A 12,519-nucleotide genomic window follows, 5' to 3' on the forward strand; every position below is an offset into this window, starting at 1 on the left:
GCTTCAAAAACATGAAGGACCACCTGTTCTTCATTGACTCTCAAAGTCAATTCACTGTTTTGTACATCAATCAAAGCTCCACCTGTAGCTAAAAAGGGTCTACCAAGTATAATAGAGGATTTTACCTCCTCTTCCATGTCTAATATAACAAAGTCAACAGGAAAGATGAATGGTCCTACTTTAACAAGTAAATCCTCAACAACACCCACAGGTAATTTAATAGAAAGGTCAGCAAGTTGAAGAGAAATACGAGTGGGTTTTACCTCCTCAATTTGAAGCTTTTTCATGACTGAAAGTGGCATGAGATTGATGCTAGCTCCAAGATCACATAAAGCTCTCTGAATGGTGACATCTCCAATGGTGCAAGGAATGACAAAGCTCCCTGGGTCTGGCATCTTCTCAGGAAGGTTGTGTTGAATAATGGCACTGCATTCCTTGGTTAACACCACTGTCTCTTGTTCCTTCCAGTTCCTCTTGTGGGTCAATAATTCTTTCATAAATTTAGCATAGAGAGGCATTTGCTCCAGAGCCTCTGCAAAAGGAATGTTGATCTGTAGCTTCTTGAAGATATCTAGAAATTTAGAGAACTGCTTTTCTTTTGAAGCCTTCTGAAGTCTCTGCAGATATGGCATTTTTGGCTTGTATTCAGGAGCCTTTGGCAGTGTAGGATACGTGTCTAGAGAGTCAGGGAACGGGTTGTCTGCACGCTTTGGAGTGGCGTGCTCCACTTCTTCCTTTTTCTCCTCTGGAGCTTTCTTTTCAACTAGCTCCTCATTAGCCCTTGTCTCAGAGCCAGCTGTTTTACCACTCCTCAATTGAATAACCTTGCAGTCTTCTCTTGGGTTCACCACTGTATCACTTGGAAATGTACTTGCAGACCTTTCAGGTATTTGCTTGCTTAGCTGGCCCATTTGCACTTCCAGGTTTCTGATGGAGGCTCTTGTTTCCTGCATAAAACTCCTCATCATCTCCCAATTCGAATCTTCCTTGGATTTAGAGTTGGCATGCTGAGGCTGAGGTTGGTGATTATTGTAATTGTTCTGTTGGAAGCCGCCTTGAGAATTATTGTTGAAATTTTGAGGTCTCTGAGGTTGGTCTCTCCATCCAAAATTTGGGTGATTTCTCCAACCTTGATTGTATGTCTGAGAATAGGGATCATTATTGGGATTTCTAGTAGCACTCCCCATGTAATTGACCTGTTCAGAAGAGGCTTGAGTATAATCATAGTTATCATTCTGCACAAAATTACCTGTCATGTCATACGAGGCTTCTTGAGGGAAATTTCGGGTGTTGATAGCTGAGACTTGCATGCCACCCATCTATTGAGTAAGAAGATTTATTTGTTGAGACATAAGCTTGTTCTGAGCAAGAATAGCATTAAGAGTTTACACTTCCATGACACCCTTCTTCTGAGGAGCCTCAGAGTTCACAGGATTCCTGTTAGAGGAGTATAAATATTGGTTGCTAGCAACTAATTCAATAAGCTCAATAGTCTCCTCTGGTGTCTTCTTCTTGTGCAATGAACCTCCTGCAGAATTATCTAAGCACATTTTGGACATTTCACCCAAGCCTTCATAAAATATGTCTATTTGTGTCCATTTGGAGAACATGTCTGGAGGGCATTGCCTAGTCAGTAGCTTGTATCTCTCCCAAGCTTCATATAGAGTTTCACCATCCTTCTGTCTGAAGGTCTGAACCTCCATCCTAAGCTTAGTCAGCTTCTTTGGTGGGAAAAATTTTGTGAGAAACTCAGTAACCACCTTGTTCCAAGTATCCAAACTGTCCTTTGGTTGAGAATCTAGCCATAGTTTTGCTCCATCCCTCAGAGCAAACGGGAAGAGCATGAGTTTGTACACCTCTGGGTTTACTCCATTTGTTTTCACGGTGTCACAAATTTGCAAAAAACTAGAAATAAACTGATTTGGGTCTTCGTGGGGAAGGCCATGATACTGACAGTTTTGTTGCACCAGGGTGACCAGTTGAGGCTTCAACTCAAAGTTGTTCGCAGCAATAGGGGGTACCACAATGCTTTTTCCATAAAGATCCGCAGTAGGGGTAGAATAAGAGCCAAGCACTCTCCTTTGTTGATCATCCCCATTCAGATTTGCCATATTGACATTAGCATTATTATTGAGATCCATAGTGGATTCTGTAGCCTTGTAAAGTCTTGCTTGCTGTAAACGCCGCCTGAAAGTCCTTTCAGGTTCAGGATCAAAGTCTAAGAGATGTTCTTTGTCTCTGTTCCTGCACATAAACAACCAGAAAACAAGAAAGAATGGGAATATCTACGTCAGAGTGCAGAGAATTCCCAGTGATGTAACCTGTGTAAAGAGATAAAAATATTGAATAAAATAAATGGAAGGAAAATAATAAATAGTCAACACCAAACTTAATTTCAGAAATTAAGAAAAATATTAATATTAAATATTTTTATTTTATTTTATTATTATATTTTATTTTTTTATTTTTTTTGAATTAATAATAAAATTTTTTTCGAAAATTTAAAAGCAAAATTTAATTAAAATAAAAAATAAAATGCCTAATCTAAGTAATCAAACAACTAATAGTTGTCAATCACAATCAGTCCCCGGCAATGGCGCCAAAAACTTGGTGTGGTATTTATACCCCACACTTACTAACCGGCAAGTGCACCGGATCGTACCAAGTAATACCTTACGTGAGTAAGGGTCGATCCCACGAGGATTGATGGGTCAAGCAACAATGATTGATTGATTGGATTAGTTAGGCAAGCAGAAAAGAGTGTTGGAAGTTCAAAAACATTAAAGAGTAATGTTAGAATTTTAGAAAGCAAGCAGCAATGAGTTGGGAATAAAATATGGAGAAGATAGTTAAGGTTTCAGAGTTATCTATTTTTTCGGATTAATTTTTATTACTAACTAATTTAATCATGCAAGATATAACTTCATGGCAAACTATATGTGACTAGGCCCTAATTCCTTAGACCTTCCTAGTCTCCTCTAAAATTCATTAACTGCCAATTCCTTGGTCAGTTAATTCCAATTAGAGGGTAAAAATCAATTTTCAGTTTATATGCCACAAAAATTCTAATTACCCAAAAATAAGGGGATTATATGTCACGTATCCCATTAAATCCAAATAATTAAAATTTAGGATAATATGTTTCCAAGCTGTTGTTCAAGTAAAGAGCTTTTCCAAGTTTTACAAGAACTCAATTAGAAAATGGGTCATACTTACGTTCCACCCATATTCATAAAATAAAGAGCGAAAACAATTTTTGAAATATAAATCAAAGCATGGAATAAATTAGAAAGATCAAACGAATTAATCCATTACAAATAGACAGAGCTCCTAACCTTAACAATGGAGGATTAGTTGCTCATGGTTTAGAGAAGAAAAAATAAGGGTTCTGGTAACAATATGGTACCTGCCTAAATGTACAGAGTTTCTATTTATTACTAATCCTAATAGGTTTAAAATCAAAAATTAAAAATAATATCTTTTCCTCAAAGATAAGATTTGAATTTAAATTCGAATTAATTAACAGATCTTCAGTTGATGGTTAGGGACCACTTGATTTGTCCATTCTGCAGCTTCTAATCTGTGTTTTCTGGGCTGAAAAATGGGTTAAAACAGCCCAAAATTCATAACCAGCATCATTTGTATTTTTGCAGATCGCGCATGTGACGCGTCCGCGTCGTCCACGCGTTCGCATCATTTGTGCAGATTCCAGTTCACGCGTTCGCGTCAAGCACGCGATCGCGTCATTGCGATTCTCCATTCCGCGCGGTCGCGTGTGCCATGCGTCCGCGTCGGTCTTCGCTGGTCATCTTTTTGGTTTCTTCTTTTTCTCTGCAGAAACTTCATCAAATCCCTCCGAATGCTACCTAAAATAAATAAAATTGCACAAAACTCAAAATAGCATCCATAGTGGCTAAAATATAATTAATTCTAAATTAAACTCAACAATTTAGATGCAAATTCACTAGGAAAAGATAGATAAGATGCTCACGCATCAGTCACCACAAGAATTGTGTACTACATATCTGGAAGAACTTCATCAAGCACTTCAAAGATAAAGAGATGAAGCAATTGGTTTGGGAATGTGCAAGGTGCACTACACACACTGAATTAGCTGCTACGATGGAGAAGTTAAAGCGAGTAAGTGCACCAGCATGAGAGTATATGCAAAAATTTGAGCCGGCTGTATGGTGTAAGGCGTACTTTAGTCATGGGCCGAAAGTGGACAACATAACTAATAATATGTGCGAAGTATGGAATGCAAAGTTTGTGGAGCATAGGGAAAAGCCTATTCTAACCATGTGTGAAGGGCCGCGGTGCTACATAATGAGAAAGATGGCAATGCACAAGAAGAAGTTGGAGGCTCACATTGGACCGCTTGCACCAGTCCAACATAAGAAGCTGGATCAATTTATCAAGCCTAAGAGTCATAAATGGAGAGCTATATGGGCTGGTGATTCGGAAAGAGTCCCCTTTGAGGTTCATTCCCAAAACTATAAAGTGGGTGTTAATCTTCACAAGAGGACATGCACATGCAATGTCTAGCAGTTGACTGGTAACTCTAGTTATGTAGTTATTGGATAAATATTTAGTTGTTATAATTTTTGGTTTATCACTGTTGCACCATTGTCTTTTTCTGATTCTGCATCACTTCATTATTGTCCATAGGAATGCCTTGTAGACATGTAGTTGCAGTAATAGCTAAAATGGGTCTTAAGGCTGAGGATTTTGTCCTTAAGTGGCTAACTATGGAAGCCATCTGGTGGACGAAATTGTGATCATCAACAATGGCTCCAAAGGCTTGGTGCTCTCAAACGTGAATCACACTTTGTCATAACTTCGTTCAACTAACCAGCAAGTGTACTGGGTCGTCCAAGTAATACCTTACGTGAGTAAGGATCGATCCCACAGAGATTGTTGGTATGAAGTAAGCTATGGTCATCTTGTAAATCCGAGTCAGGCGGATTCAAATGTAATTGGATTAGATATTTAGAAGATAAATAAAATAGACAGGAAGTAAAGATAACGTTACTCATGTAATCCAATGGTGGGAATTTCAGATAGGAGCATGGAGGTGCTGTGTTCCTTCCGAATCTCTACTTTCTTATTACATTCATCCAAGCCTTCTTACTCCTTTCCATGGCAAGCTGTATGTAGGGCATCACCGTTGTCAATGGCTACATCCCATCCTCTCAGTGAAAAAGGTCCAAATGCTCTGTCACAGCACGGCTAATCATCTGTCGGTTCTAAATCAGGTTGGAATAGAATCCAGTGATTCTTTTGCGTCTGTCACTAACGCCCAGCCTTCAGGAGTTTGAAGCTTGTCACAGTCATTCAATCCCGGAATCCTACTCGGAATACCACAGACAAGGTTAGACTTTCTGGATTCCCATGAATGCCGCCATCAATTCTAGCTTATACCACGAAGATTCTGATTAAGGAATCCAAGAGATATGCGCCCGGTCTAAGGTAGAACGGAAGTGGTTGTCAATCACGCGCGTTCATAGGTGAGAATGATGATGAATGTCATGGATCATCACATTCATCAAGTTGAAGTGCAACGAATATCTTAGAATAGGAATAAATCGAATTGGATAGAAAATAATAGTAATTGCATTAAAACTTGAGGTACAGCAGAGCTCCACACCCTTAATCTATGGTGTGTAGAAACTCCACCGTTGAAAATACATAAGTGAAAGGTTCAGGCATGGCCGAGAGGCCAGCCCCCAAGGTCTAAGAACTAAACGTTCAAAGATTCATAATACACTAGTAAAAAGTTCTATTTATACTAAACTAGTTACTAGGGTTTACAAGAGTAAGTAATTGATGCATAAATCCACTTCCAGGGCCCACTTGGTGTATGTTTGGGCTGAGCTTGATCTATCCACGAGCTGAGGCTTCTTTTGGAGTTGAACGCCAAGTTGTAACGTGTTTTGGGCGTTCAACTCCGGTTCGTGACGTGTTTCTGGCGTTTGACTCCAGACAACAACATGGAACTGGCGTTGAGCGCCAGTTTACGTCATCTAATCTCAAACAAAGTATGAACTATTATATATTGCTGGAAAGCTCTGGATGTATAATTTCCAACGCCGTTGAGAGCGTGCCATTTGGAGTTCTGTAGCTCCAGAAAATCTATTTCGAGTGCAGGTAGGTCAGATTCCAACAGCATCAGCAGTCCTTTGTCAGCCTCCTATCAAAGCTTTGCTCAGGTCCCTCAATTTCAGCCAGAAAATACCTGAAATCACAGAAAAACACAAAAACTCGTAATAAAGTCCAGAAATGTGAATTTAGCATAAAAACTAATGAAAACATCCCTAAAAGTAACTAGATCATTCTAAAAACTACCTAAAAACAATGCCAAAAAGCGTATAAATTATCCGCTCATCACAACACCAATCTTAAATTGTTGATTGTCCCCAAGCAACTGAAAATCAATTAGGATAAAAAGAAAATAATATACTATAAATTTCAAAATATCAATGAATATTAATTCTAATTAGATGAGCGGGACTTGTAGCTTTTTGCTTCTGAACAGTTTTGGCATCTCACTTTTTCCTTTGAAGTTTAGAATGATTGGCTTCTCTAGGAACTTAGAATTTTGGATAGTGTTATTGATTCTCCTAGTTAAGTATGTTGATTCTTGAACACAGCTACTTTTATGAGTCTTGACCGTGGCCCTAAGCACTTTGTTTTCCAGTATTACCACCGGATACAAAAATGCCACAGACACATGACTGGGTGAACCTTTTCAGATTGTGACTCAGCTTTGCTAAAGTCCCCAGTTAGAGGTGTCGAGAGCTCCTAAGCACACTCTTTTGCTTTGGATCACGACTTTAACCACTCAGTCTCAAGCTTTTCACTTGGACCTTCACGACACAAGCACATGGTTAGGGACAACTTGATTTAGCCGCTTAGTCCTAGATTTTTGGGCCCTCCTATCCATTGATGCTCAAAGCCTTGGATCCTTTTTACCCTTGTCTTTTGGTTTTAAGGGCTATTGGCTTTTTCTGCTTGCTTTTTATTTTTCTTTCTATTTTTTTTTCGCCAAATTTTTTTTTCGCAAGCTTTTGCTTTTTCACTGCTTTTTCTTGCTTCAAGAATCAATTTCATGATTTTTCAGATTATCAATAATTTTTCTCTTTGTTCATCATTCTTTCAAGAGCCAATAATTTTAACATTCATAAACAATAAGATAAAAAATATGCACTGTTCAAGCATTCATTCAGAAAACAAAAAGTATTGTCACCACATCAATATAATTGAACTAAATTCAAGGATAATTTTGAAATTCATGTACTTCTTGTTCTTTTGAATTAAAAACATTTTTCATTTAAGAGAGGTGAAGGATTTATGGAATTATTCATAGCCTTAAAACATAGTTACTAAATACTAATGATCATGTAATAAAGACACAAAACATAAATAAACATGAAGCATAAAAATCGAAAAACAGAGAATTTAAGAACAAGGAAGTTAAGGAATGAGTCCACCTTAGTGAGGGTGGCACCTTTTTGAATGATCAATGGTGCTTTTTGAGCTCCTCTATGTCTCTTCCTTGCCTTTGTTGCTTGATCTCTAGTGATTTTGGTGCTTCTATCCTTAGTTGCTCCCAATAATTGTATGGAGGACAATTTATCCCTTGAGGTATCTCAGGGATTTCTTGATGAGGTCCATGAGTGGGCTCTCTTAATGTGCAGTCAAATGCTCTATTACTGAGCTATGGACCCTTGAGATGGAAGCTTTTGTCTTCCCTTTCCCTTTTCTAGAGGATTCTCCGGCCTTAGGTGCCATTAATGGTAATAGAAAAACAAAAAGCTTATTCTTTTACCACACCAAACTTAAAATATTGCTCGCCCTCGAGCAAGAGAAGAAAGAAAAGAAGAAGAAGAAGAGAAAATATGGAGGAGAAGGGGAGAGGTGTATTCGGCCAAGAAGGAGAAGAGAGGTTTGTATTGTGTGAAAATGAAGTAGAATGGAGGGGTATATATAGGGAGGGGGGAGAGGGTAGGTTCGGCCATTTAGGGTGGGTTTGGGTGGGAAAGATTTTTGAATTTTGAAGGTAGGTGGGATTTATGGGGAAGAGTGGATGGATGTGAGTGGTGAAGGGGTAATTGGGAAGAGAGATTGAGGTGATTGGTGAAGGGTTTTTGGGAAAGTGTGTTATAGGATTAATTAGGAGGTAAGGTGGGAATATGTTAGGTGGGAATCCTGTGGGGTCCACAGATCCTGAGATGATCCTGTCAACAGATCCTGAGGTGTCAAGGATTCACATCCCTACACCAATTAGGCATGTAAAATGCCTTGGCATACCATTCTGGCGTTTAAACGCCGAAGTGATGCATGTTCTGGGCGTTCAACGCCCATGTGCAGCATGTTTCTAGCGTTGAACGCCAGTTCCATGCTTGTTACTGGCATTCAGCGCCAGCTTTATGCTTGTTACTGGCGTTCAGCGTCAGCTTTCCTCAAGGCACATTCCTGGCGTTCAAACGCCAGGATGGTGCTTGTTTCTGGCGTTCAGCGCCAGATCCATGCTCTGTTCTGGCGTTGAACGCCAGCTAGATGCACCTTACTGGCGTTTAGACGCCAGTAAGTCCTTCCTCCAGGGTGTGATTTTTTTTCCGCTATTTTTGATTATGTTTTTAATTTTAATATTTTTTTTTCGTGACTCCACATAATCATGTACCTAATAAAACATAAAAGAACAATAAAATAAAAATAAAATTAGATAAATAAAAATTGGGTTGCCTCCCAATAAGCGCTCCTTTAATGTCACTAACTTGACAGTGGGCTCTCATGGAGCCTCACAGAAGTTCAGAGCATGATGAAGGTTTCCCAACACCAAACTTAGAGTTTGAATGTGGGGTCTTCTCAACACCAAACTTAGAGTTTGGTTGTGGCCTCCCAACACCAAACTTAAAGTTTGATTGTGGGAGCTCTTTTTGACTCTGTACTGAGAGAAGCTTTGCATGCTTACTCTCTTTTGTTACAGAGGGATGGCCGTGTGCCTTAAACACAAGGTAGTCCCCTTTCAATTGAAGGACTAATTCTCCTCTGTTAACATCTATTACAGCACCTGCTGTGGCTAGGAAAGGTCTTCCAAGGATGATGCATTCATCCTCTTCCTTCCTAGTGTCTAAGATTATGAAATCAGTAGGGATGTAAAGGCCTTCAACCTTTACTAACATGTCCTCTACTAATCCATAAGCTTGTCTTAGTGACTTGTCTGCCAATTGTAATGAGAATAAGGCAGGTTGTACCTCAATGATCCCTAGTTTCTCCATTACAGAGAGTGGCATAAGATTTATCCCTGACCCCAGGTCACACAGAGCCTTGTTAAAGGTCATGGTGCCTATGGTATAGGGTATTAAGAATTTCCCAGGATCTTGTTTCTTTTGAGGTAGAGTTTGCTGAACCCATGTATCAAGTTCACTAATGAGCAAGGGAGGTTCACCTTCCCAAGTCTCATTACCAAATAACTTGGCATTCAGCTTCATGATGGCTCCTAGATATTGAGCAACTTGCTCTCCAGTTACATCTTCATCCTCTTCTGAGGAAGAATAGTCTTCAGAGCTCATGAATGGCAGAAGGAGATTTAGTGGAATCTATATGGTCTCTATATGAGCCTCAGATTCCTTTAGGTCCTCAATAGGGAACTCCTTCTTGTTTCAGAGACGTCCTAGGAGGTGTTCCTCACTAGGATTTTCGTTCTTCTCCTCCCTTGTGCATTCGGCCATATTGATTACATCAATGGCCTTGCAATCTCCCTTTGGATTCTCTTCTGTATTGCTTGGGAGAATATTGGGAGGAGTTTTAATGATTTTCTTACTCAGCTGGCCCACTTGTGCCTCCAAATTTCTAATGGAGGATCTTGTTTCACTCATGAAACTTAAATTGGCCTTAGATAGATCAGAGACTATGTTTGATAAGTTAGAGGGGCTCTGTTCAGAATTCTCTGTCTGTTGCTGAGAAGATGATGGAAAAGGCTTATTATTGCTTAGCCTGTTTCTTCCACCATTATTAAAGCCTTGTTGAGGCTTTTGTTGATCCTTCCATGAGAAATTTGGATGATTTCTCCATGATGAATTATAGGTGTTCCCATAAGGTTCACCCATGTAATGTACCTCTGCTATTGCAGGGTTTTCAGGATCATAAGCTTCTTCAGATGCTACCTCTTTAGTACTGTTGGATGCATTTTGCCATCCATTCAGACTTTGAGAGATCATGTTGACTTGCTGAGTCAACACTTTGTTCTGAGCCAATATGGCATGCAGAGCATCAATTTCAAGAACTCCCTTCCTTTGAGGCATCCCATTATTCACGGAATTCCTCTCAGAAGTGTACATGAATTGGTTATTTGCAACCATGTCAATAAGTTCCTGAGTTTCTGCAGGCGTTTTCTTTAAGTGAATGGATCTACCTGCAGAATGGTCCAATGACATCTTGGAAAACTCAGATAGACCATAATAGAATATATCTAATATGGTCCATTCTGAAAACATGTCAGAAGGACACTTTTTGGTCATCTGCTTGTATCTTTCCCAAGCTTCCTAGAGGGATTCACCATCTTTTTGTTTGAAGGTCTGAACATCCACTCTAAGCTTGCTCAGCTTTTAAGGAGGAAAGAATTTATCCAAGAAGGCCGTGACCAGCTTATCCCAAGAGTCCAGGCTATCTTTAGGTTGTGAGTCCAACCATGTTCTAGCTCTATCTCTTACAGCAAAAGGGAAAAGCATGAGCCTGTAGACTTCAGGATCTATTCCATTCGTCTTAACAGTCTCACAAATCTGCAAGAACTCAGTTAAAAACTGATAAGGATCTTTAGATGGAAGTCCATGAAACTTGCAGTTCTGTTGCATTAGAGCAACTAATTGAGGTTTCAGCTCAAAATTGTTTGCTCCAATGGCCGGAATGGAGATGCTTCTTCCATCAAACTTGGACGTTGGTTTAGTGAAATCTCCTAGCATTCTCCTTGCATTATTGTTGTTGGGTTTGGCTGCCATCTCCTTCTCTTGTTCGAAAATTTCAGAAAGGTTGTCTCTGGATTGTTGTAATTTAGCTTCTCTTAGTTTCCTCTTCAGAGTCCTTTTAGGTTCAGGGTCAGCTTCAACAAGAATGCATTTTTCCTTGTTCCTGCTCATATAGGGAAGAAGAGAACAAGAAAAGAAAGAGGAATCCTCTATGTCACAGTAAAGAGGATCCTTATTATTAGTAGAAGAAGAAGGGGAAGAAGAGTGAAGAAGAATGGGTAAGGATAGAGGCAGTGATTTGAGATGAAGAGAGGTGAAGAGAAGTGTTAGTAAATAAATAAATAAATAGAAGAAGAGAAGAGGGAGAGAATTCGAAAATAATTTTGAAAAAGTAGTTAATGATTTTCGAAAATTAAAGATAAGATAGAATTAAAATTAAAATTTAAAACAATTAGTTAATTAAAAAGAATTTTTGAAAAAGGGATGAGATGTTTTCGAAAATTAGAGAGGGAGAAGTAGTTAGGTGGTTTTGAAAAAGATAAGAAACAAACAAAAAGTTAATTAGTTAGTTGAAAAAGATATTAAAATCAAATTTGAAAAGAATAGAAGATAAGAAGTTAGATAAGATATTTTGAAATCAAATTTTTGAAAAAGATAGAATTTTGAAAAAGATAAGATAAAAAGATAAGATAAAAATATATGATTAAAAAGATATTTTGAAAAATATTTGATTATAAAATTAAAATTAATTACTTGACTAACAAGAAACTAAAAGATAAAATTCTAGAATTTAAAGATTGAACCTTTCTTAACAAGAAAGTAACAAACTTCGAATTTTTGAATCAATCACATTAATTGTTAGTGAATTTTCGAAAATTATGAAATAAAGTTAAGAAAAAGAGATTTGGAAAAATAATTTTCAAAATTTTTGAAAAATAGAAAAAAATGAAAAAGATATGATTTTTGAAAAAGATTTTGAAAAGATAAGATTTTTAAAATTGAAAATTTGACTTGACTTACAAGAAATAACTAATTTTAAAATTTTTTGACTAAGTCAACTCAAATTTTCGAAATTTTGGAGAGAAATAAGGAAAAGATAATTTTTTTATTTTTAAATTTTTAATGATGAGAGAGAAAAACACAAAAATGACCCAAAATATGAAAATTTTGGATCAAAACACAAGATGCATGCAAGAACACTATGAATGTCAAGATGAACACCAAGAACACTTCAAAGATCATGATGAACATCAAGAACATATTTTTGAAAAATTTTTAATGCAAAGAAAACATGCAAGACACCAAACTTAGAAATCTTTAATGCATGGACTCTAACAAACGAAAAATGCATATGAAAAACAACAAACAACACAAAATGAGAAAACATCAAGATCAAACAAGAAGACTTGTCAAGAACAACTTGAAGATCATGAAGAACACCATGAATGCATGAATTTTCGAAAAAAGTAATGCATAAATTTTAAAAAACATGCAATTGACACCAAACTTAAAAATTGACTCAAGACTCAAACAAGAACACAAAATATTTTTG

At 37.8% G+C, this 12,519-nt stretch overlaps 1 non-coding gene across 1 annotated transcript; it reads left to right on the top strand.

Annotated features, from left to right (window-relative positions):
- Window positions 1-1,605: 1,605 nt before the first annotated feature.
- On the top strand, window positions 1,606-1,712 carry LOC130952787 (small nucleolar RNA R71). The gene has a single exon (XR_009074963.1). It is a non-coding gene; the product is annotated as a small nucleolar RNA R71 (small nucleolar RNA).
- Window positions 1,713-12,519: the final 10,807 nt, after the last annotated feature.

Source organism: Arachis stenosperma, chromosome 9 (assembly GCF_014773155.1).
Source record: "Arachis stenosperma cultivar V10309 chromosome 9, arast.V10309.gnm1.PFL2, whole genome shotgun sequence".
In the NCBI taxonomy this organism is placed as follows: Eukaryota; Viridiplantae; Streptophyta; class Magnoliopsida; order Fabales; family Fabaceae; genus Arachis; species Arachis stenosperma.